The sequence below is a fragment of the Lagopus muta genome, chromosome 1, assembly GCF_023343835.1.
Source record: "Lagopus muta isolate bLagMut1 chromosome 1, bLagMut1 primary, whole genome shotgun sequence".
NCBI classification, from domain to species: Eukaryota; Metazoa; Chordata; class Aves; order Galliformes; family Phasianidae; genus Lagopus; species Lagopus muta.
In genome coordinates this window covers 143,698,791-143,723,976 of record NC_064433.1, presented here as the reverse complement: position 1 = coordinate 143,723,976, position 25,186 = coordinate 143,698,791, and the positions used below count along the sequence as shown (strand labels likewise).

Genomic DNA, 25,186 nt, shown 5'->3' with positions numbered 1-25,186 from the left:
CAAGGAATCGCAGCACTGAGGGCGCTCGCCCGGGGGACCTTGCCTTGTATGTGTGTCGTGTGGTCGTGGGAAGGGAGTCGTGAAGCTGGGTGCTTGTGCTGGAGCAGTTCTCTGCCAGGCTGGGGCCAAAGGCTGCCTACTGGCTGCCTGCTTTTCCTGCAGCCTCACCTGGCTGCAGTGTTGTGCTTAGGGCATCATTGGAAGGGAGCTCCACTTATGTATTAAAGTTGCATGGCAATATACGCCACGGGGTGTTTGGGCCCATTACTTTGCACTTGTTTTTTTCTGTCTCCTCTTTATTTCTCCTTTCTTTCCCCTCCTCGGAATTCTCATGTCTGTATTCTCTGGCTTAGTAGCACGTTTCTTTTGTCAGATTTGGTAATGAAGTTGAATTTCTTAGAGGGTGAAAGAAGAGCATAAGGTAAATTGAGGTTCTGTCCTTCTGCCCATCATGCGTGCTGCTGCCAGGAGGCTTGGGAAGAGCCATTACCTTGTCTTACTTTTAATGACAATTCATGAGCAAAAATACACCCAATGATACTATTGTCATTGCAAGGCTGAGATTAGGGAAATGTGTTTGACTGATAGAAATTAACAAGTACGTGGCTTTTCTTCTTGTAATACAGGGCAAAGAATTCTGACTCTCGACAATTTAGATCAGTGCATAGCTGAGATTTTCAGACAGTAAGAACTGTTTGGTGTTCTCCAAACCTGGTGGTACTGATTATGCATTAATTTTACCTGCTTTTCCTTCTTGGATTCTATGCACGTTTTTGTTTCCTGTGCTTTTTTTTTTTTAATGCACATCTACGACAACATTTCATAGTGTTTGTCCATGATATCTGTGTCAACCTTTTCCATTGATAAAACAAACGAGGTGGGAAGACACGCTGTTAATTTTTTTGTAAAGTTTCAATAAGCTGATAGCCAAAGCAGTTGGTGTAGGGCCCTGGAACTTATTGGCTGTTCTTCCACATCTTCAACAAGTTTAGCTCTGTGACTTTTGAGCGCTTCTGCCTTTCTATTATTCTTCCTGCTTTCTTAACAGTAAGCAAGGAACGCAAATCTTTGGAGGCTTATCTGGAGTTTCGATGGCCCAGTGCTGCAGTTCTAAACACACCTTGTTCTGTACTGTGTGATTAAGGAAGAAAAACTGTAAGAAAACATGCACTGATAGTGGAACGGTTACCAGCTCTCAAGAGAAGCTGCTTATTGATGTCTCTGATCATGGATGATTTTTTTATCATTTGTTTTTCCACAGGGAGAAATCCATCTCATTTTTCCAAGGAATCACAAGTCAGTATTTCTTCCTATTGCTCAACCTTGAAGAGTAAATGCATATCTTTTACTTGGTGGTAGGCCGGATGTTGTATTCTGACTGCTAATTACCACTGATATTATCTATTTAAATTTTTGTTCAGCAATTTGGAGAGTGAGGTTCCTGCTTCTCCTTCCCATCGTCTGCAGAGCTGTATTTCAGTGCTGAACTGAAGTTTTGGGGAACTGCAAACTTGAGCCAGACTCTGTAGGAATTTTGGCAGTTGTCCTGAATTGTCTTTCGTGTATCCAAAATCTGATTCAAGGTTGCTCCCTATAAGGGCTGATATTTTTATACAGGCTTCTTTCAAATGTTATAAATACCACTGTTTCCATTAAAATAAATTAAAAACAACAAAAAACCAACAAACCCAAATACTTCATGTAGTTTACAATCTTACTGTTGGGGATTTTTCCTTCTGGTAAATTGGCCTTTACGAAACTGCTTGGATTCTTCATGTATCTTTTAACTTCCTACTCAACTTGCAGACCACATCCTTCACGTGCCCCTGTGAATGGTTGGTTCCTTGCTGCTCCTGTTCCCTTTTGTTCAGCTTGGGGCTGCCCAGCCCTGGCACAGGGGTTGCTACCTGCAGAAGGAGAGCTGCCTGGGCACTGCTGGGGCTTTCTGCTAATTGGCTTTCGGAAAGATCACGTGTAATCTAGTTACTGGATCATTAGATCTGTCAGTCTCTCTCCTGGCTTCTGGATGTTAATATTTCTGCTCGAGCAACTATTTTTCTTTTTATAGAAAACAGTCTGTGCTGCTTTTTCTCTTGAAAATGGAGTTACGTGTTATTTTTATGCTGAGCTAAAGCGGTCTGTGATTAATAACCTCAAGGTTCCCTTTTGTTAGCGCAGATGTAGTCATTTTATCTGTGTTAGTGAGGCATAGATCCATGGTGACCTATTTTGGTTAGCATGTCTCTGTTTTCTGGGCTGAAGGTTGATGGCAGAAGTGCATCTTGTTATTTCTTGGTTATGCTGAAGACAGAAAGGGGAACAACGAACCAAAGTGGAGCACAGCTACTGTTCTGCATGACATCAGAGATGTGTTAAGATCATGAAAAATTTAAAGCATCAAACTTATTCTTTCAGAACTGCCTCTAACACGGAGTTCATTTACATACCTCTGTGCAGTTTAAGAGCCTTCAAGCAAGCTTGACCTTGCTAGAGGAATTAAGGAAGGTGCCCCTGTTCCCTGCAGCCGTTATGGGAGGTTCTCTACTGCCTGGCAGTATGTGCTTCTCACTGACTGAGATGGCCACTAATTTCTCTTTATTAGATAGATGCAACCTAGAATGTTCCTTACTGAACAGATCCATTAAGAGAGCTGCCCAAAGTACAGCCTGTTTTTGCAGAGCACACAAAAAGTTGGAGTAACTTTGCAAGCTGAGGACTGCAACAACACAGTATTTATTTCTCCTTAAAGCGATATTGTGTCTGGCTGTTCTGCAGGTCCTTCTTGCTTGGAATTTTCTAATTGAGGGGAAGAGACTTCACATGGAATGGATAGTCATACTTTCATTTTTTAAAATTCTCTTTCATTAATAATAATAATCCTGATTCTTTAACTTAAAATATTTAACAGCTTCATAGATAGGTAGCTGCTGTTTGTCGGTTTCCCCATCTTCAGCACTTCAGACAGATGTGAACCAAGCCATGGCTCTCCCAAGTTGTATGTAACCATAGTTAGTGTTCCCTAACTCTGACTAACTGCTCATAGCAGTAGTTGCAAGACTGGTGCTTGGTTGCAAGAAGGTTGCAAATGCCAGGGCGATGACTGTCTGCTTTGTTTAGTAACAACCTCAGTGTTTTTTCTAGCAGTTTTATTTGAACTTGACTCACTGAAAGAGAAGTGAAGTTCACTTGGAAGCTGAACTTTCTAAGGCAGTGATACAGAAAACACCATGTAGGTCTGGTAAATGGGAATGAAACAAAAGGTTCATCAGAGCAAGTGCAGGAGAGGTGTGGATGGCAAACTACTGGCATTTGGCTTTTGCCTGATCACTGCAGGGTGAGAGTGTTTTGTCCTGAGTCCATAGGATGCTCCTGCTGACCTGGCTACGCTGTGTGGGCTGAGGATGGTGCTCTCTGTTCTGGCATGCTGAAGGTGAAGTGGGGGCATCATGTTGGGAGAAGGGGGAGTTAGAGTTAGCTAGACAGCAGCATGTGTACTGTATGTGGTCTTTTGTTGTTTTTTTCTCCCTACTGTGCTGTATTGCAAGGATTTAAGTGTGTTGATAGCTGTTCAGTATTGATTGTAGTGTGGTGACTGATTAAAATGAGTTCTCTTTCTGTAACCTCTAATATCAAGTAAAGTTTATCAAAATTATTGCAAGGCTAAAACATAAACTGGCTCATATTTAGAGTTTGCTTTAGCATAGCTGGGACTTAACATACTTTCATTCTGTGTATGAGTTGCTGTGTGTAAACAGGCTGCTTGCTTGCTATCCAGGGATTGCTCATACTTCCCTGAAGTGTTACCTTGCAGGTGGTACTGCAGCCATCATCTTCTCTTTCACAGTGTAAGTAATTGAAAAGGTAACATAGCACTGTAGGTCCTTCTCTTGGTGTATGCAGAAAATGTCTCTTTCTATAGGCAGAAATATTTTGTGTGGTCTTTTTTGAAGGAGCAACAAGAAGGGAAGAATTCCATGGCCCTCTCTAGGTAAGCAGGCTGTATTCCAACACGTATTTTTTTCTGTGCTTTATTCTGGATGTTCATATCTCCTCTGTGATATTCCTAGTCTGCACCATCATCCAGAAAGGCTGGTGCTCATGCTGCAGCATGCTACTTCACCTTCAGGGCCTGCTGGCTGAAGAAGGAGAAACTGAAGCACATTTTCACAGAGCCAGATGCAGAAACATGAAAACTATTTCTTTCCAAAGCAGTGGGGAAACACCCCCCTTTCTGAAAGGTTCCAGCATTCTTACGGACCATTTGTGCATAGATTGATTGGGAATCTCCTGGTTGTAATGCAAAATGTTCATTTGTTGTCTTATTCTGTGCTATCCCAGCTGTGGAGACAGCTGGAATGAGGATTTTTTCGAAGCATCAGAAAACTGGAAGAGAAACGTTTGAACTTTTTGGATGTTTAAATTGTAATGGGAGGTCAGATTGCAATTGCTGGCAGCACTTTTCTAGTATTTCACTAGGATTTCCAGTAAAATTATTTCAGTATGGAGGCAGCAGCTTGGAAACGTTAACTTAAAATGAGCAATGTGAGATGGCTGCGAAGTTTAATGCAGGGCTTGGGAAGAGGAACAGCTGTGGAAAGTAAGCAGACTGACTCCAGGGCAGATAAAAAATAATTTAAACATCTTTTCTTAAAAACTTCCTGTTAGGAATAAAGCTGGCAAATTAAATTTGAACCATAGTAATTACTGCTGCAGGGGCCTTCCCTGTACCTGTTAGTTTCACTTAAATAAAAAGCTTTGGGTGAGTGACAGCTGAACTAAGTAGGTCAAAAGATGCACCTTTTTTATTATAAAATCATTTAAAATATATAAGGCGTAAAGGAGAGCTGCCCTTACGTTTTTTAGATCTCTATTTTGTTATCTTTACATCGGATAAAGTTCTGCTTTTTACATTTTTGGAAGTGCAAGCATATTCATGTTTTGAGACGCAGAAGAGGTTGTGAGTTAGAAATTTGATTTCAGTTTGGCTACCAGATGTGGGGAGAATGTTCTCTTTTGGAATAAACTCAGGATTGACAACTCATTTGGGAATTCGGAAAGCAGGCGAGCATTTACTTCTTCCTTCATCCTTTTTTAATCTATGAACAAGATAATCAGATGGGAGAAAATTGGGATTATGCACAGTAACACCTGAAATACGTAAAAACAAAAACTACAGCTGTCTGAAGGCATTGTGTAAATCAGGTATGTCACAGGGCTGGTGGTTTTTGATTTATTTTTTTTTTAATGACACCTCATAGATTTTCTCAATATTTCAATAAATTTGACAGCTAATGGATTGAAAAAATTATGTATGATCACCAAACCTTAATCTTTCCATTGTGTAATAAATCATTTTGTTTTAAATAGTAATCATGTTTGGGGTATTTTTTTATATTTTTTTTCTGATGCATTTTTAAGATGATGTTTTGGACATCGTAGTGTTTTAAATTTAATTCCTTCCAATTGAAGTGTGCTGAAAGCCACAGTAAAAAATCAGCATTGCAGCACGAAGAGAGGATCATCTACTGATTTCTAACACAATAGCTGTAAAAGCACCACATGTAAATGCAACTACATCAAACTTAGGAATGTATGTAAAAACTGTGTAACTGGTTGGTTATGGAGAGAAGAGGCATTAAAGTAAATACAGAATTACCTAATTGCAGATAAATATTTACAGGATATATCAGTTGATAGATAGAAACCTCTAGAGAAAAATGGCAAAAGCAATCTTAATGTGAGTTTTTGTGCTTGCTAATTTGTGTTATTTTTCTCCCATTTGGACCATAAAATTTATTAAAAATTCTTCAAAAACAGTCTTTTATTCCCACTTTCCCAAATTTAATGTAGCGGTAGAGCATATATTGAGGATTAGTGAGGTGAGTCAAAAGAACGCTGTCAAGGTGCAAACTGTGACATCACGTTGTATTTCTTAAATGCGGAAAGGCAGCTGGATGGAAGGACTTTGTTGTTATTACTCGAACTGCAATTCTTTCCAAGCAAGGCCTGTGATAATTCTCCTACTAGTGCTAGCCTGGGAAGCTCTGAGAGGCACGAGCCTGTGCTCATTTGTGCCTATTTTTGACTTCCACCTCGTTTTCCCCTGCAGACTACTTGATGCCTGGCTGATTGTGTATTCAAATGAAATTTCTTTCCCCTATACATGTGAACTTGAATTTCCTACCACTTCACTTCTTGGGGGGTGAGTAAAATAACCTAGATGCAGATCCTTCCAAGCACAATTCCTGGAAACTGTAGGCTGTTGTGGGCATGTTTATTTTTTACTTGTCTCCTTTCTGTGATAACCTCAACTTTTTGAGGAAGGGAACAGACAGTTTATTTTAAATCCTGGTAGAGCAAAATGCCATTTACATAAGCAATAGCAAATCCCTTCATGCTCCTGAGCTCAAGTTTCCTTTGTAGAGACTAGGCAGGCTTTTTGTGAGTCTGACCAAACTATGGAATCACAGAATCACAAGGTTGGAAACGACCTGCAAGATCATCTAGTCCAACCACCCTCCCATCGCTATTAGTACCACAAGCACTAAACCACATCTCATAGCTCCTCATCCAGGCGCCTCTTGAACACTGCCAGGGATGGCGACTCCACCACCTCCCTGGGCAGCCATTGCAGTGCCTGACCACCCTCTGAGAGAAAAAGTTTCTCCTAATGTCCAACCTATGGAGTCTAGATTGATTCTACTCTGTGATCTTTAGAAGTTTCTTCAACAAGGCAAGACTGAAAACAAGCTCAAAGAATCTCACGTTTGCTTAAATTGAAAAGTGCTGTGCTTGAACTTTCTCTTACGGTTTTCAGGAGCTTGGTTCAGTCTCTGTTTGTCCTTGTAGCCCAGGGCTGTTTTGCCCTCTGGTCTTAGTGAAGTTGGACAATGGAGGAATACTCTTGGTGATCTGATGGTAGTCATACAGTTTTTCTCATGCCCTCCTTTGCCTCCCTTTCTCCAGCTTTTCTCCCTTGTGGTTCCATCCAAGCTTTAATTTTGCGATAATGAGGCTTCTAAATTTTTGCTTGCATACTATTTGATACCAGAAGTTGGGCAGCTTAGCAAAGATGTGCCTGCTGACCTCCTTTAACAGTTCAAAGATTTCAGCACTTTCTCTTTTTGTGGTTGGATCTAGCAGGGATTGTCACAGTTGTGGCAGTGGTTCCCAGAATATTCATCCATGATTTACGGCTAGTCACAGGCCCTCTCATACACGCCTGGTGTGACAGTAGCTTCCCATTTGGGTTAAATGAGAGTGCAGTTAAATAGCCTTTTGTTTAGGTGAGACAATAGTCTCTGAAAGATGTTTTTCTTAACAAAGCTCTTAGGAGACTGCGGGCTTGTGCTGAGCAGTTGGAGCGTTGCTGGTGGTTGGCTTCATTGTCTCACTCCTTGGCTGAATGAATCCTGAAGCAGACAAAGAAGCATGTTTAAAAATCGAGTCATTTTATGACAGTAATTGTTCTGATACTGTTACCAGAAGGGCTTAGCAAATTCCCCTGAAAAACATCTTTGTTATACCACTTTGACTTGCCGATTAAACCTGAATACAGAAAAGAAAAAGAAACCAAAACAAAAAACTTGATTGCAGCAACACCTGGTAGATGCTCTGTGTTGAGCACATAGCAGCATAAGAGGAGAAAATCCAGAGGCTGTATGCAGAAGCAAATAGGGCAAGAGAGGTACTGAAGTAACCTTTCAGGCAGCGGTACGTAAAAACTCCATTTCAGGACTGTGTCTGCTGTTAGGCAAAATGTGAACTACCACGGCAGAGTTTCCTGCTGGTGAGTAGGTCTTGCTGAGGGCTGTGAAACTTGGTGCAGCATTCCATTCCTTCATAGGGTTTGTTTGAAAAGTGCCAGGATCATAAGCTGCTGAAATGGGAAACATGAAAGGAATTTCAGGGGCTGAAAAAAAAAAACCCGGGGCAGACAAATATATCTTGACATTAACTTCAAAGAGCCTGTAATACAGAGGAAGTTGTTAAGGCTGAGTTTGACTATAGGTTTGTACTAAACTGGGAAGAGCTGGTGTTGAAAGCACAGAAGCACTGAATAGGGTAAGTGCTGATCTGCTTATTGGCCTGAGGGAAAAACTGCCCTATTCTTCCTTTTGTAAGAGAGTTCTCAAGTATTTTTTGTTTGGACTAAATGAAGGACCGTACTAAAAAAGTCTGTTTTTCCAAAATTTGTTGTACCTACCATGCACATAGCTGGTGGTGGATCCCATGACTGAAATAGCATGACTCTGAGTGTTTATAGGAAACTGCAAATCATGACTTTTAATGGCCATTCTCTGTCTAGTTGAACTAGTTAGCTACAAGTGGCCTTGGAATAATAAATTATCTGACTTTGAATGGTCTGGAGGCTGTTTGTGAGGGTGGATAGTGACAGGACAAGGGGGAATGGTCTTAAACTGAGACAGGGGAGGTTTAGGTTAGATATTAGGAGGAAGTTTTTCACTCAGAGGGTGGTGACACACTGGAACAGGTTGCCCAAGGAGGCTGTGGATGCCCCATCCCTGGAGGCATTCAAGGCCAGGCTGGATGTGGCTCTGGGCAGCCTGGTCTGGTGGTTGGTGACCCTGTACATAGCAGAGGGTTGAAACTGGATGATCATTGTGGTCCTTTTCAACCCAGGCCATTCTATGATTCTATGATGTGTTCTGATCTCTTCTAACACTGTTAAGTTACTGAATAGTTCTGGGAAACTTTCATGGAGACATGCTTCATTTTGTGTATTTGGAATCAAAGCAGTGGTGCTTTTCCTCCATAAATGTTCTTAGGGGGACACAGAGAGAGAAAGAGAGAGAGACAGAGAGAGAGAGATGTACCAGGAACTAGACTAGAGATGTAATCTTAGATGCATCTACAGTTTTGCTTTGAGACAGTGTGTTGTGGCAATGCAGTGTTACCACAATAGGTGGTAACAGCAGTTGCCTGGTGTTTGTGCTGTGGATGGAGCTGCACTTTGGTAAAGTACATAGCTGCTCTTTGGAAATCACAGAGAATCACTGAAAAGGTCATCTCGGTGTCTGTATTGCTGTTTGTGGGTTAATCATTGAGCCAAGACAACTAGGTCCAAGAAGATGATCTGAGAGGAGCCAACAGATGGACTGCCATCTGACAAATGCTGCCAGCATCTCAAGGAAGAGGTGACCTTTTCATGCAACAGCAGAAGGCACATAAGAGACTGAGGTTTGGTGTTCAGCAGGCTGCTTATTTGTATTTCAAATTATGTTAAGAGTTATTGTAACTGTTATCTGCTGTCCAGGAAGGAAAATGTGGGCAGCTGTTCTGTTGCCAGCCTGTGGTAGTAACCAGTAGGAACCAACGGTGGGTTTATGCAGAGGTTTGTGTGGTCAGCATTGTTCAGCTGAAAGCTTGGACAGTGGGTGAAGGCAATCTCCTCCAGGCTCCCTGGCGTTGACTGGTTTGTGCAGAACAGGAAAACCACCACCCACTGCAGGAGTTAGAGGGTGACTGAAATAGCAGCTGAGCCCAAGGCAGTATAACAGATTGGTTTGTTGCTTTTGTGGCAAAACTCTGCATGCAGAGCACAATAGGAAAGTGTGAAAGGTGGTATTTTATGGCAGAGAGAGAGGGCAAGGGGCAAGAGAGGTCTGGCTGGCCAAGCTGTTAGCTGGAAAGAGATTTCAAGTTAGAAGTTTCCTCATGATTGATTCCCAGCGTGTTTCAGGGGAAGGGCTTTCTGCATGTTTCAGCTCACTCAGTTTCTCTCAAGAGAAATAACATACCTCAGCTCTTAATATTTTCTAGATACTTTAGCTATAAATGGATGATACTGCAAAATGCAAATTCATTTCTCTCTGGGAGCACAGCTAGTGTTTCTGAATGGAAACCAAACTACCTATACTTTCTCCAGGGCACTTTAAGCATGTTTTTAACAGCAGATAAATCCTTCAGGCTAACAGCTAGGCACATAATATAATTGTATTTATAGTATAGTGCTAAGGCTGTGCAAGTTGGTGTATGTCTCACCTGGCAAATGGCAGCCTAAATCTTAGTACCGCATAAATCTCAGAGAGGCCTTTTTCTTGACGTATTCCAGGTCTGTAGTCTGCCTGCTGTGTATTTTAGGAGATTTTTGTGAGGAGTGCTGTGTGAGTAGTAAGGGGATGTGAAAGAAGAACAAGGTTTTACACTGTATGTTGTCTTCTCTTGCCAGTTAGCTTCACAGTCCTCCAGGAGAAGAGGACCCTCTTTGTTCTTCCTACTTCTTCTTCCTCATTGCTTTCTGCTGCTTTCCAGAAGCTGTGCAGCTTCTCAAATTTGGTAGTTTTTCAAATTTGCTAGCACAGCACTGTAATTGATTTCAGCCAACTAAAGTGGGGGGACAGGAGATCTTTTGTAACTCAGCTGTAAGGAAGCTTTTAGTATCTGTTTAGCACAAAACAGAATTAAATCCAGTTGTTCAGTATAGGTAGAATTATGGATTAGTTGCACCTAATGCAGTCTGGAAACATGTAGCCTAGCTGCATTCATGTAACAGGAACATGCTTAATCAAGTGCAACCACAGCGGGAAGCAAACTTCTGTGTGTTTTGTGGCTTCAGCAGTTGTAAGCAGCTGGGGAGATGGACATCAAAAAATTGGATTTTGCAGTGCTGCACAGATTGCTGAAGATTCCTGGACCTGGAACACAGGATTTTGTCCCGATGGTTCCAGCCAGAGATGTGGTTTAGCCCCAGCATCCTACCTCAACTAATGGCTGGTAGTAATGTTCTGAGGGAAAAAATAATGATCCCTCCCAGCTTTTTGGCAGACTTCAGTTCAAGGGTTTTGAGCAACAGTCATGTCTGCACCTTTGTTTAACAGCCCCAGGCAGACTTTCTTATATAAATACATCAAATCATGCACTAATCTGTTTTAAATTTTTGCTTTCATGGCATTCACTGAGAATGAGTTCTGTAATTAATTGTAGTGTGGAAAAAGTACCTCCTTTTCCTCTTGTTTTTAAACAAGCTGCTTGATAAACTTCATGTTATGCTGCCTAATTCACACATTCTGGGACATGACTTCCTATCTGCTTTCTCTTTAATACAATGCTTTTCTGGTTTTCACTCTGGAAGACGTAATTCACTGTTCCATGGGTATCTGCGGTGATACATTAGTGCTGTGTCTCCCTTTCCTACCTGCTTCGTTTTCCCCCTTGTTTGAGCATGGATGTTTTCTATTCTGCATCAGTTTGTGCCTTCCCTGGTCCCTGTTTCCCTTTAATTGCTTTTTGCTCTGACCATGCAGGATCCTGGCTTGTGTGTGTGAGCTTTGCGCAGCCGTTTTTATCTAGCTTCTCCCTTTTTCAATGGCTTCTGAATCAACTTCCCACCCTTGAATCAATTGAGGTAATGTGGAGCAGTGTTGCTTAGCAATGTGGGGAAGCTGATACCGCACCGCTTGGGTGATGTGAATGCTGCACCTGGGCTGAGCAAAAGAGCCTACTTGTCCTCTGCAGCCCATGCAGGGAAAAAATCCTGGTGTTTTCCACTGGTTTTAGTGTTGTTAACACCATAAATTGGTTGTTTCTTGTTTGTTTGTTTTTTCCTTTAGCATTGCTGAGTAGCAGTTTTAGAGACACTGCCCTCCCCCCCTTCTTCCTGATCTTACACTAATGTAAAAAACTTCACAGCACATAGCATCAAAATATACTTGGGATGTTGCTCCTTAAAGAGCGGGGATCTAATTAAGTATCTTGAGAGAGGTGTGTTCTCTGTCTTCGTCCTCTGCACACCAAGCAAAGCTGTCTTGAAAGTTGAGCTTTGTGGGACGTTGCAGTCCTCCAAAGCAGCAGATACTCACATCCAGTTTGGTGTTGATGGCAAAGGACTGAAAAATAGAATGAATGTGATATCCTCCGCCATGTAAGAACACAGAATAGGTTATTTCAGCAGCAAATGTGAAGGGCATGAATGGGAATTACTAGATTTGAAATAACTATATTTATTTAACAACCCAAAGCATCTCAGAATGCGGCCTGATGAACAGCTCAGCTGTCAGACTGGAGGATGGGCAGCGATGGGCCGAGGGCACACCTGAGTCAGCCAGGCCAAGCCTGAAGGAGGAAGCTGGGTGCTGAGGGCACAATGGCTGCTGTCACAGCCCGCCCTGAGGTGGTGGCGTGGTACTTCTTTCCTAGATGCTCAGTTGAGCGGTTGGCCTTCTACCTCACATAGCTGGCAGTCTTCTGAACTCACAAGTGCGTTCCAGCGGCCGGTGAGTTTATTCACTTCTGATTTAGGCCGTTTAATCCATAGTACGTGCTCATTTATCCTTGTCTTTAAGGAACGAAACATGGAGCTGCTGAGGGGATTTATAGCAGGTTCATTGCCATGGTTTCAGACAGCCTTCTGTAGCCTAAAAATAGATACAGGAAAGAATATTCTCTTCCCTTGTCTCCCTTCCCCCAAGCTCTCTCACTAATTGGAATTTCCTTTTCTGTTTGTATATTTTAGTTGTGGATTTAGTGACTCAGAGGTCAAGCAAATTTGTCCAATGTCCTGTGTGAATGAGGAGAGCTCCCCACAGTACCTGAGGCACTGGGGAGTGGCCGCATGGCTGTGTGCCATGGCTGCTGCTTGCTCTGCCTCGGACAGTTCAGCTGGTGAGAGTGGACCGTGCTGGGGACACCTTTGGAGATGGTGGTGTCAGTGGCTAACCGTGCTCAGCAGGGCAGTGCGCAGAGCATGTAAGGGTGCTGCCCACAGCCTGTGCTGCTGCCTGCTCTGTTAATGTTGAGCAGGTTGCAGGTGCACAAGCAGCTCTGCGTGGTCCTGGGGTCTGGCCAGGGGGCTTAGAATCATGACTGTGGCTGCAGCAGAACAAGCTTTGAGCTGTTGCTGCAGCCAGCACTTGGGCTGGCTGCTCTTTGTCTATGCATGTCAGGAAAATGGAGGTAGAATGCTGACTGGCACTCACCGTGGCCCCTTCTGATGTGTGCCAACTAAACTATTTTTAACTTTGGGTTGGGTAGCTGATGGTTGGGTTTTGTTGTTTTGGTTTTTTTTTTCCTCTTCAGAGGAGGTGTTGACTGTTTCTGTTAGCAGGAGTCCCAGATGCTTTTAGATCTCTTTCCCCAGACAGGAAGGGCATGGTCTGGAATTGCATCGATGCCTTGGATTTCCTGCATTGCTTCCTGTTGAATTCACTGGCCAAAAGTTATGGTGGGAGATACTGTGTCACAGGGCCTGTGTTGAGTGTGCAATTCCTGAGGTTCGCTGCATGCCTTTGTACATTGGAAAGCAAGTAAATAGCCCTGTGGCAAACTTACTGACTTGTGTCTTCCAATGATAGGTTTTGGGGCAAAGGGGAAGGTGTTTGAGTTGCAAAGTGGGAAATCCTGTGTGGTCTTTTAGGAGATCGTATGGCAAATAAGGTGTCAGTTCTGCTGATCTCCTTTTCCTGACCAAGGCTTTGACTTCATCCAAGAGAAACTGCAGTAAGTTTGATGATTTGTTTCTGTTCCTACTGATACCGGGCATTTTCTTCCTGCTGTTGCTTGTGTGATCAGGGTGGCCTAACCTTCCCTGTGGAGTCTGAATAGAGAAGGGCCTATGTGATGTCAGAGCAAAAGTATGGTATTGACTGGCTGCAGAGTATTGCTATTTCCTTCACTTTTTGCATACAAACTTTTGAGTTTTCCCATGTTTTTTAATTGATCAGAGTTGTGACTTCTTTTCCTGTAGAGCATATTGGGAAAGAAATCCGTATATTTAGGAAGAAGATGATAGAGGTAAGATAGGATTGTGGATAGTGCTTCTTCTGCAGTACTGGGCAGTATAAAGGTGGCTGGGGTAGAAGGGTCACGAATAACCTGGTAGCTGAATTCTTGATGTTTTGCTACAGGATCTTTCTGCTTCTTGCCAGGTCTGTTGTACACAGTAGTGGCAACGTGTGCTTGTGCTTTCCTACACCTCTGTGTGGGTATTCTGCAGTATTTATGCCTGACTTTGATAGCTGGAGAAAAGCAGCCCCCAAGAGCAGGTGAGAGAAACAGTCAGGAGAGTGACCTGTGCTGGCCATTCCCTCACCAGCATGAGGGCAGGAGGTTTGTGGCTAGACACAAGGTGGCTGTTGTGGTGGTGATGTTCTGGAGAACTGTCCTTCTCCTTTTGGAGTGGAGGAGAGTTTGCCATTATTTCAAAGGATGCATGCTGTGATTTCCATGAAGTACAGGTCTTTCAGCCATGTTCAATCTGCTTCACACAGACCAGTCCAAATTGCAGAGCCAGGCTCTGTTAGTGACCCTTTGAAAGTGTAGTTGTGGCTGATGTTGGAGGAGAAAAGTTTCCATACCTGCTGGAAATTTTCATATCTTTTCAGAGGATCTCCCTTCTGCTATAATGACTTTAACACCTGGAAATAGCATATGCATGAATTTGCCTTAAATAAAGCAACCTGCATAATGTTACATCAATGCACAGAAGGTGATCACCTCTTTCCCCTCCCATCTGTTCAACTCTTGTGTTTAACGCACTGTTGTTTTACATTCACTTGTGTTCCTTCCAGCCCTTCCAACCACTTCCTTGCTCCAGACACTGCTCACAGTGCACCACTGTGTTTCACAAGGGAATGTGGGCATGCTCCTGAGATATCCCCAGAGCTTTGTATGGATGCTTACCTCCTCTGAAAGATGCAACAACTAGTGTGGGTCTGTGTATGTACAAGGTGAAAGGCTGGAAGCAGGGACGGGAAGAAATGGGAGGACCTAAGGAAGAAATTTACTGTGGGCATCTATAGGGGTAGAGAGGTAGGGCAAGGTAAGGGCAGTGCCAAATGCATCAAATGGTATGCTTTTTTGTCTGGATAATAAGGTGCTGTTTAAAGACGGGTGCTTTACTTGTAGCCCATGTGGAAATCAAAGTATGCATCTTCAGGAAGTATGAAAATTGAGGATGCTCTTTTCTAGACTCTCAAGGTAGTGCCAGTTACATTATTTGCTTTCTTTAATGTTTGCTTAGGAGTTCAGAGCATCTTAGTATTTCAAATACAACTACAGATTAGAGACTCTTTAAAGATCACGATTAATGTTTGAAAGTAAAAGTCCACGGTTAGAAGCTGTAATTTGCCCCTTTTGTGATTTAAGACACAATCTTGAATCCCAAAATTGCAGGAGTCTTCCAACTCTCTTCCAGGATCTCAAGTGATCATCAAATCCAACCCCTGTACTATAACAGGTTCCTACAATAGATTGCACAGGTACGCATCCAGATGGGTCTTGAATATCTCTGCAGAGGGAGATTTATTAATGATTTAGTTGCTTTTTCTCCCCCTCTTTTAATCTCCATCTTGTTTGTTGAGTATGACGGTTCTCCTGCAGTGATGCATTGTTGCGTATCACAACGTCTGAGAAAGCTCTTATTCTTTACTTTTTGCAGGTGGTGGCCTCATGCTTCTATGGATTCTGTCCTTGACAGAGGTCCCTCTGTTGTCAGGAAATGACAAACACTCAGAAAATAGTTAATTTCTTGATAAAACCTGAGATTTGTCAGCTAATTCTTAGAAAGCCTTATGTTCTTGAATGCGTGTGGTAAAAGGATCTGTAGCCACATTCTGCAGCTTTCTTTAGATATGAAATACTTGAAAAATGCTTTGGCTCTCAGAGTTTCAGTTTGGGAGTGTAGAATTGGCGGATTTACTTTGGATTTCAGTCTGTTTGACCTAGATCAGCAAATGGATTTTGACTACAGACTCCTCTGGGTAGGTGTTTGGGTACCTTGAGGACGTGGGTTTTCTGTCTATAATTCCATATATATGAAATACGGATAAATGTCATTCCTCTTCCCTTCATAAGGGTATGGTGATCTTAAAGTTAAGTAATTTTTCGAAGGCTAAATTTGCCTGCAGAAAGATATTGTTAATTCTGTCTTAACAACAGAGTGTAATTAATAAGCCTTAATGATACTGCATGGAGGGAAAAATAAATACTGAATGTCTTTCTTTTAACAGGCAATGCTACTCTGCGGTGACTGAGGCAGAATGCTTTTTGGCAGCATCAGGGTGGGGAAATAAGGTTACTGTGTGCAAGAACAGGAAGGGGTACCTTAGAATCTGCTGGCATGCTTTAACTCAAGCAGCTCCTAGTTCTCACCTCTTCCTTTAAGGAATTTTCTCTTATTTAAATTAAGAAAAAAAAAAAAAAGAAAATCCATGCTGTTTAGAAACAAAGACTTGAGGCATGGGTATCATTGGGCATGTGTGGGATGCTAGTGTTCACCTCCATTCCTGGCTCTAGAAGCCAGCAAATTCGGTCCTTTCTCCAAAGGGATTTTTGTTCTTGTTTTTTTGGGGAATTGTTTTTGTTGTTTGTTTTTTTCCCCCTCTTGTCTTGGTCTTCCTTTTGAACTTTCAGTGCCTGTCTCCAGTTCTTGTGCTTCTTTCACCTGCAGTTTCTCCTTCCATGCAAGCTTCTGATCAGAACCCTAGTCCCACTGCCCAGCTATCTCTGCTCTCTCCCACGCTATAGTCTTTTCCCCTTTGCCTTCCTCAGTCTGTGTGTGGGTCCCTATCTCCATTTTCCTCCTCTTCCCATCTTGCTTGCTTTATTCCATTTCATGTTCTCGTCCTGGCCCATCCCTTTACCCACCTTGGGCCCGGCATTCATCCAACGTGGCTCCAGGTGTGATTTCCCCTTCTTTCCTACCTTGTGAGACTCTTGGGGAGGTCAGGCACTCTGCTCAGTCTGCAGGGCCTGGGCCTGCTCCATCATGGGCTGCCATGAAGACGCAAGGCCTGTTGGACTCCTCTCTCCTCTGACAGAGAGGCATGGTCTGCTTGACATTGGGGAAGCATGCGAAGCGTAAGCATGCTCAGCAAGAGAAGGCTCTTGGGAGATATTAGTTATTCACACTTCTGAAGTCTCTGCCTGCTCTGTGCTACTATCGGATGCATTCATAAAAGCTTCTTTCCGTGTTCAGCATAATCTAAAGTTACTTGAGAGTCAGGATCCAAGAAAAGAAGATGAGTCTATAATGTTCTCTCAGGGGGAGCAATCTAATACCCAAGCTTCCTGTTGACTTGGCTCACCAGTGTGACCTGCTGTGATGCCTTATGGTGGCTGCACCATGGTGGCAGTGGAAGTCTTTTATTTAGGGAGAGCATTGATCAAAATCTTTCAGGCAGTGTTCTCTTTGAAGTCCTGCATTATCTGGCCCTCTTTCTTCATGATCTCTCTCTGGCAACTTCTACGTTACTAATTAAAAAACAAACAAATAAATATGAATCACTTACTGGTTCCATTTAGATTGTAAATACTTTGGGTGCTATTTCTGAGGATATTTTAAGGAGAACGGTGCAGGAGAGTGGGCAGATTTGATAATATTTCTTTGTCTGCTTTCAAACACTACAAGAAGGAGAAGAAGAAAACAGATGCTATCCACTGGCCCCTTCAGTGGTAAAAAGTAGAGATTTTACAGATAATGCTTTTTCACACTTCTTAGATAATGAGTAATTAGCTTTGAAATACATCAGAATCTGGGGAGATATAAACTGTACTGAAACAGGTGTGCTGATGAAGGTACAGTGGTGTGGCTGATCAGGCAAGCCCGTCTCCCGATCCAGACTGTAAAGCTTGCAATAGCAGTGCTGTGGTTTGGAGTAGCCTATGCCAGCTTTCATTGTGAAGTAAGTTATTGTGGGGGAAGCAGTTTATTTTGCAGATGGCAACTAACAGGTTTTTTGGTCTGTCTTTGCCTTCTGTGAAAAACAACCCAGGTCTGTCTTCATGCAGCATATCATATACTTATGGTTTAGCTGGAAATAAAATGTAGACTTAGCAGTGGCAACAGAACGCCTCTGATAGCTGTTCACAAAAGAAACGTGGTGTTATCAGTTATCTCAAGACAGAGAGGTATTGTATCTTAGAAGATTGGGAGAGCTGTCGTCAGACAAAAAGAGACAGACAGTGTCTAGACTGCACAGCTCAGCACAGGTAGAGTTTCTCCATAGCTCCTTTATTACTTCTACTGTTCGCACAAAGAGAAATAAGACAGAAATCTAAGCAAGTTTAAAGGTTTTGCTGTAAGTTTTACAACTATTTTGCAAGGGACAAAAAAAAAAAAAAACAAAACAGTTTTTAAACTCTATAGGATATTTCAATCTAGATTCTGTGCAATCTGGCCTCCCAACCCGATCATTGCATGTCCACCAGGATGCCAATGAGTCTATTAAGTTGTTTTCTAAACAGCAGTACAAAAAGCGATTTAGTTTTCCTGATGGCCCAAGCATTTCTTGCTGGGAGCTGTGTCATTACCAGTGTGGTGGTTCTTTGACCAAGGATAATGAAGGCTTCTGGTAAAAGAATTAATATTAAAAAAATAAAAATAAAAATCTGTATTCAATCATATTGAGCAGTTTTACAAGCTTATAAAAAGCCTCTTTCAGTTGCAAATGTTTAAATATTTAAAGCCTGCATGATTTTTTTCTGTTTTCATAGTGGGTTATGTACTGAGTATACAATCATGACCATAAATGTGTTTTTCCTGGTGTAAGACCATATACTGTGTATATGTAATAATTTTGTGGGATTCTGATCACAAGCTCTGGGCAAGAAGGAAGCTAGTCAAGACCATTATGACTTCAATTTAACATGTTTGGATAGGCATTTTCCCTGGGTGCGTAATGCTGAGTGTAGATGTCGTTGTCCTCTGTGGTTACAAGCTTCAGGGCCATGAGAGTGATGTGAGCTCATGCACAGTTGCTTTTGAGCAGCGTGTGCTGGTCAGCTCATGAGCTGCTGCTCCGTTCCTGTGCCGTGTACCATCAGCACAACAAATCGTATGTACCTGGTCTCTGTCTTAACAGGATAGAGAGTGGGATCTGTGCACGCTAACTGCAGCATCTTGTTCTGGGTGTCTGCATGCTTGGGGGTGGGAGAGGTTCCTTGGGGGGCTGCTGAAACACCAGAGTTGAAATCCTGTTTCTGACAGCTCTCCGGAGGAGTCTGCATGAGTACCTCAACGATGTATTTGCATTTGGTTCAGAGAAATAATATATCCCGCAAGCTGTTTATTTCTCAAAAGCAGGTCTGTCTCAGATTTTCCCCCCAAATGCTGAACAGCAGTATTATGATCGTGCGTTATTAATTCTTTTGACATGTTTTTATTTCATGGAAAACGTATATGTTAACTTGAGGCCGGGTATGAGTTGCTGGATCCCTTTCAGAATTCTGTTAAATCTGGAAGCAAATCAGATTTCTTTCTTCTACTATGAGCATATTCAGCTTAGCTTTCACATGAGGTGTTGTATGGATGAGTGAGCCCAGAGCACTCCAGCTGGTGCAACAGCTTTATTTATTCAGAGCGATGGCATGAAAGGGTTTTAGAAAATGCTTTTAATAGATTCAGGAGGGATTCGTATTACTGCTGAACCACCAACCTGCTTAAGTTCTTACCCACTTCACTTGTGTTTTCAATGACAAACTGTGGGCTCTGGGGGATCCAATTGATTGAGAAACTTTCCTGTGTGGGAACACATGAATGAGAGGCTTTCTTAATCTCTCTCTGTATGTTCCTAGCATGTACTGTATAGCAGTAAAGTCTGCACAGCCTTTCTGTCCGTACAAATTTTAGTATGTCTAATAGTAAACCAAGCAGTTGTGTAGCAATATCTGCTTCTGCGCTGTTAAGGGATTTGTGGCTATTCAGGGGCTTGACTGGAGCTCTCCATTTCATGGAATTATAAACTCACTGAGGTTGGAAAAGACCTCCAAGATCATCCATTCCAACTGTCTACCTACCACCAATATTGCCCACTAAACCATGTCTCTCAGTACAGCATCTCAATGTTTCTTGAACACCTTCAGGGACAGTGACTGCAATACCTCCTTGGGTAGCCTAGTGCAGCACCTCACCGCTGTTTTGGAGGAGAAATTTTTCCTGATATTCAGCCTGAACCTCCCCTGGACCAACTTGAAGCCATTCCCTCTAGTCCTATTGTTAGTTATGTGAGAGAAGAGATCAACCCCATCTCGCCACAACCTCCTTTCAGGTTGTTGTAGAGGGTGATAATGTCTGCTCTGAGCCTCTTCTCTTGGGATCAAGTAAAATACTGAAATCCTCTTCCCTCAGAAAGGCATTTGGCTCAGACTTTGTCCATGATTTTGAAGGGAAAACACAGTTGTTGGGAGACGGTCACAATCCGAGCAGTTGGAACTGACCATTCCCATTGCTTGGCAGATGAAATACTGATTTCAGGAATAGCCCAAACTACTTGTTTGTACAGTGCTGTTGGGGCTGGCTGATGTAACAGCTTTAAAAAACTTAAAAATTGACTCTGTAGGTTTGACTGTAGTATTGGTATTCCTGACGAGTAAATAGCATCAATCATTGGCACAAGGGAACATAGTGAAGAATGAAGAGTGGAAACAAGTCCCTAGGGCTTGGGGAGTGATCACAGCTAGTCCAAGGAAACCCTGCATGAAGAGCCTCCTTGGAGGTTCCTTTCAGAAGGTCAGCATACAGAGGCTTCACTTAATGTAATGACTGTATGTACAATTGCTGCGTTTGTATGTGGGTGTATATGTGTGTGTGTGTATGTGTGTATAGGTTTATATTTGTGTGTGTGTATGTATTTGTGATGACTTTGAACAGGATTCAGAGAAGGAAGAAACAAAAAGGGATCCTTGCCTGCCAGAAATCTCTAATGCAAGGTTGTCTGGAAAGTATAGCATGCAAGGAATTAGACTGTTTATTGCCTTGTTGATACTGTTAACAGTCATCAAAAGTAATTTCAGCTTTGTGGTGGTTTTTTTTTTGTTTTTTAAATACTGTTTGCAGACTAGACTGGCTTGATTCACAGAGCAATCTGTGCTTATGCTTCAGAGATGAGATTTTTCACAGAGGCAATTGCAGAAGTGTACAGAAATACATTATTGCACTCGTTGATAGATCTACTGACAGGTGTGTAGTTGGGGAGAAAGATAGTATGCATCAGATGTGTGCAGGGTGGGACTGTGCTTTGCTGACATCTGGCAGAAGATCTGGAATCTGGGACAGCTGCTAGCACCACAGAATCACAAACAGCTTGAGGACCTGAGTGTAATGAAGATAAATGAGCTCAAGCTGGAAGCTGAATAGCCCTAAAGGTAGAAGTAGTAATGAGTGCGGTTACTCTGAATGCTGTACAGGCAGGCTTGCAAGACGTGTTTTTAGTGTCATGTCTTGTCCTTTACATACATATACGTTCATTATTCCAGATTTCAGCCTACCTTACTGGTACGCTGATTAGTTTGAATTTCTGTAAAGCTGCTGTGGCACTTGACCCGATTTCTGTGGTACAGTCTGATGGATAGACTGAGCGCTCAGATTTGTAGTGCAGTGCAGTCTGCTTACTTGGTAACACCAAATTAGCTGGAGTAAGAAACCAGTGTCAAATTCAGGGACAAGTAACACAGTCGCTAATGGCCTGCCAGCAGCTATGTGCCAGTGTGTGACAGTCTGGGAATTTTACGTTGGTTTCACAATTTAGCTAATTTGGTGTTATCAAGCAAAGCAGTGGGACTTAGAGATTTCAGTGTCCAACCAAGATAGGCACCTTTGTGGGCTATCTTTATTTTCGTGACAGATGATGAATTGTATGCTCTTATGGTTACTCTGCTTTATTTAAGGCCATTTCTCTTTGCTGCAGTTTTTACAGAGTGTGCAGAATGGTAGGGTATCCAGTTCTGAGTTCTGCAAAAAGTAGGCAGCCAAAGAATATTAAATCTGTTTTTAGAAAATAAACCCAGTTGAGGAACTCCCTCTTCATCCTGTTCTCCACTGACTATACAGGGGGATTGTTCATGAGCCTCAAGTGCTGGTCTTGACCATACCACACCTAGAGCTCCCTGCTTCTGAATTCATTAATATATATATATTATTATTTTTTTAATCCCAAAAGATAGCCCAATGGTACAGAAGAAGCAGCTTCACGTAATACTTCCTTCTCTATCAGAGCACTGTAGATATGAGCAGAAGCAGACTGCAGTCTGAACAGCAATCCAGAAGCCTTCTGTTTGCAGTGCTTCCTTTATAAGCTGAGCAACCAAACTTACTCCATGCCTGTATCTATAGTGCTGACCTTCAGGCTTGAACTATTTTTCTGTTACGAGCTTTTGATGTCTCATTTCTTTGCTTCCACAAAAATGCTGATGAAAACGTTCTGGGTTTGTGTCAGATTTTTAATGTATGTTTTTCTTGGTAAGAATCTTTTCAGAATTTCAGGTACGTATGATCTGTGCAGAATAATGTGAAGCATGAACATTTTGTTAATGAGGCAGTTGTTTGTAGTTTTCAATATTTTCTTAAGAAAACTGGACTTTAAAGATAAGATTTTCCAAGAAATCTTTGATATATTCCCATGAGAAACTGCTAAAGATTCATGATACGATGACTTCAAAGCTTCTAAAAAAATCCTCTCTTCAGTTCTATATACTTCTCCTTCCTACTGAATTTGTTCTGTATTTCTAAAGAGGATAAATCTATCATGTCCAGGTATTCCGACACAGATGTCTTGTGTGAAGACTGGAAACTCTTGCTCAATAACCAAATTTCGGTGGTTGTTTTTTTGCTTGGAACATAGCTGATACAGTTGCTGCTTTCTGGCACCTGTAAAATTCACTGCTTCTTGCTGCGATGGCCAGCCATGAGCGTTGTGACTGCTACAGAACCTGAGTCTGGCTGAGGTGAGCAGGGCCCTCTGTGTCCCTCTGTGTCCTTCTGTGTCCCCGTGTCCCAGCCCCTGCTCCAGCAGCACCACCCAGAGCAGGGTGCCCAGGCCCACGGCCAGGCGGTTCTGGAGAGCTGCAGGGAGGAGACCCCACAGCCTCTGGGCAGCCTGTGCCACTGCTGCCAGTGCTCCGGCACCCGCACAGCACAGCACTGCTCCTGGTATTCAGGGGGAGCCTCCTGGGCTACAGTTTGTGCTCATGGCTTTTTGATCTGGCATGGGGCACCACTGCGGAGAGCCAGGCTCTGTTTGCTTTGCATCCTCCTTTCAGGTGTTTATAGGCATTGGTTAGATACTTGTGAGCCTCTTCTTTCGGCTAAACAGTCCCTAGCCCTCTCAGCCTTTCCTCACAGGGAGGATGCTCCAGTTTCTTAATCATCCCTGTGGCCTGACATTGGACTCTCTCCACTATGCCCGTATTTCTTTTGTACTGAGTTCCCCAGAACTGGACACAGTATTCCAAGCGCAGCTTCCCCAACGCTGACTTCAGCGGAAGGATCACCTCTCTTGACCTTCTGGTGATACTTTGCCTAATGCAGCCAAGAATATTGTTAGCCCTCCTAGCAGCAAATGCACATTACTGACTCGCATCCGACTTGGTGTCTACCAGGAGACTCTAGATCATTTTCTGCAGAGCTGCTTTGCAGTTGGGTGGAACTGAGCACATCATGGTACCTGCAGTTGGCTGTTCTTCCCCCAGTGCAAGACTGCACTTCTCCTTGTTGAACTCCATGAGGTTCCTTGTTAGCTCACCTCCCCAGCTTGTCATTGACCCCCTGAGTGGCAGTGTGGCCCTCTGGTGAGTCAGCCACTCCCACCAATTGTCATCCATGAGTTTACTGAGGGTGCGCTCTACCCCATTGTCATGACCTTTAATGACTTTTAATGTTAAGCAGGACAGGCCCAGGACTGACCCCTGGAGTACTTTGCTCATTACTGGGCTCCAGCCAGGCGTTGTGCCACTGACCACTGCCCTGTAGCTAGTTTTCAGTCTGCAGTTTTAACTTATTGGCCGCCTTTCATCATTTACGGAGGTGGTTGAGTCACCATCCTTGTGTTTAAAAACCATTTGGATGTGGTGCTCAGGGACATGATTTACAGAGGGTTGTTAGAGTTGGGGTACTATGGTTAGGTCATGGTTGGACTCGATGATCTTTAAGGTCTATTCCAACCTGAGTGATTCTATGATTAGTACTCATGGTATGCGCAAACTCTCAGCTGTTCTTATTTTGGAGCAAGAGTTGAAGGTGGTTTATTTGTTTTGCATTGGTTCATCATTATTTCAGAACTATAGATTTTGCAGATGAAATAATAATAATGTTGCTCAGTTTAATAGCTTAGTATTTTTGTCATTATATTTGCTTGATATGAATCTGCTATGGCATTGTGGAGAGAAATTGGGATAACATTTCATCATAGAGTGGCTTGACTTGGAAGGGACCCCAAGAATGACCAAGTTCCAATCCCCTTGCTAGAGTTCTTCAGCCTGTCTTTGTGCTCCAGCCCTTGGGTCATCTTCACATTTCACAGAAGATTAATAGCTGAGCCATGTTGGCCCCGTGTCTGTTCCTCATCGCTTCAGATTAAATTTGTTTTTTGTCTTCCTCTTTGCATGATATTTTATTTCGTTATTATTTTTTTCCATATGACTTCAAGCAACTTGCTTTCCCATGTCATGATTATGGTCATTCTGGTATATTAATGAAAATGTGGCTTTATTAACAGTTTGTCGTGACTGTACAGAATTTTCCCTTACTGTGGACAGCACAGATCTGTGACTTGCTTTTGGCAGGGCCATACATTTATGCCTACTTTAGCGATGTCCAAGGGGAAAGCAGTAAAAGGAAATGCAAAGAATCAGCGCATCATATGAAGGGGTTTCATGGCTGATGTCTTGACCTCTGTGCAGTGGAGTGGCAGAGGCACCGACACATCCTGCTGCCTCTGCTGCAGGAGCATCAATGTCTGGTGCAGCTCTGTATGGACCTTGGAAACAGTGGCATCTTTTGCCACAGCTTTTCTCTCTGAGCTCTTTGTGTTCAATCTGTGTCAGGCATCCTTTCTTTCCTCATAGCTTATTTATTATGATTTTTTTTAAACCTACTTCAGTTTGTCGAGTTCTGTGTTTTTCTGCAAATACAGAGGTGCTTAGAACTGAAGAAGAGTACTCTTTTCAGGAGTGTTTTCAAGCTGGTATTCCTTGTAATTCTCTCTGCAGCTGAGCCTTTCCAGAGGTTTTACAAGAGGCTGAGCGTGACAAGCACTTGCTGATAGTCTTCCTGGATTGCTGCTCCACATTCATTATCCCTTGGAAGGTCTGTTATTTGTTAGTCTTCCAGTGCTGCCATAGTTCTTCTGTTGGTTTGTAAGTCATTGAGATGGTTTGAGTCGTTTCATCTGGTGTCATATCGACTACATTCTCTTTCAGATCTCTTTCAGATATCTGGTTGCTGTGTGATATG

At 42.7% G+C, this 25,186-nt stretch overlaps 1 protein-coding gene across 10 annotated transcripts in view; it reads left to right on the top strand.

The window, feature by feature from the left end:
* Nucleotides 1-25,186, top strand: part of FARP1 (FERM, ARH/RhoGEF and pleckstrin domain protein 1) — a 205,165-nt gene that overhangs the window by 9,900 nt on the left and 170,079 nt on the right. For 9 of the 10 annotated variants that reach the window (XM_048933177.1, XM_048933176.1, XM_048933173.1 and 6 more), the window contains exon 1: nt 6,184-6,202. The exons of the other annotated variant lie outside the window; for it this stretch is intronic. The gene's annotated coding sequence lies outside the window, so the exon portion shown is untranslated. Of the gene's footprint in view, nt 1-6,183; nt 6,203-25,186 lie in introns of those variants that run through there. 10 annotated transcript variants of the gene reach the window in all.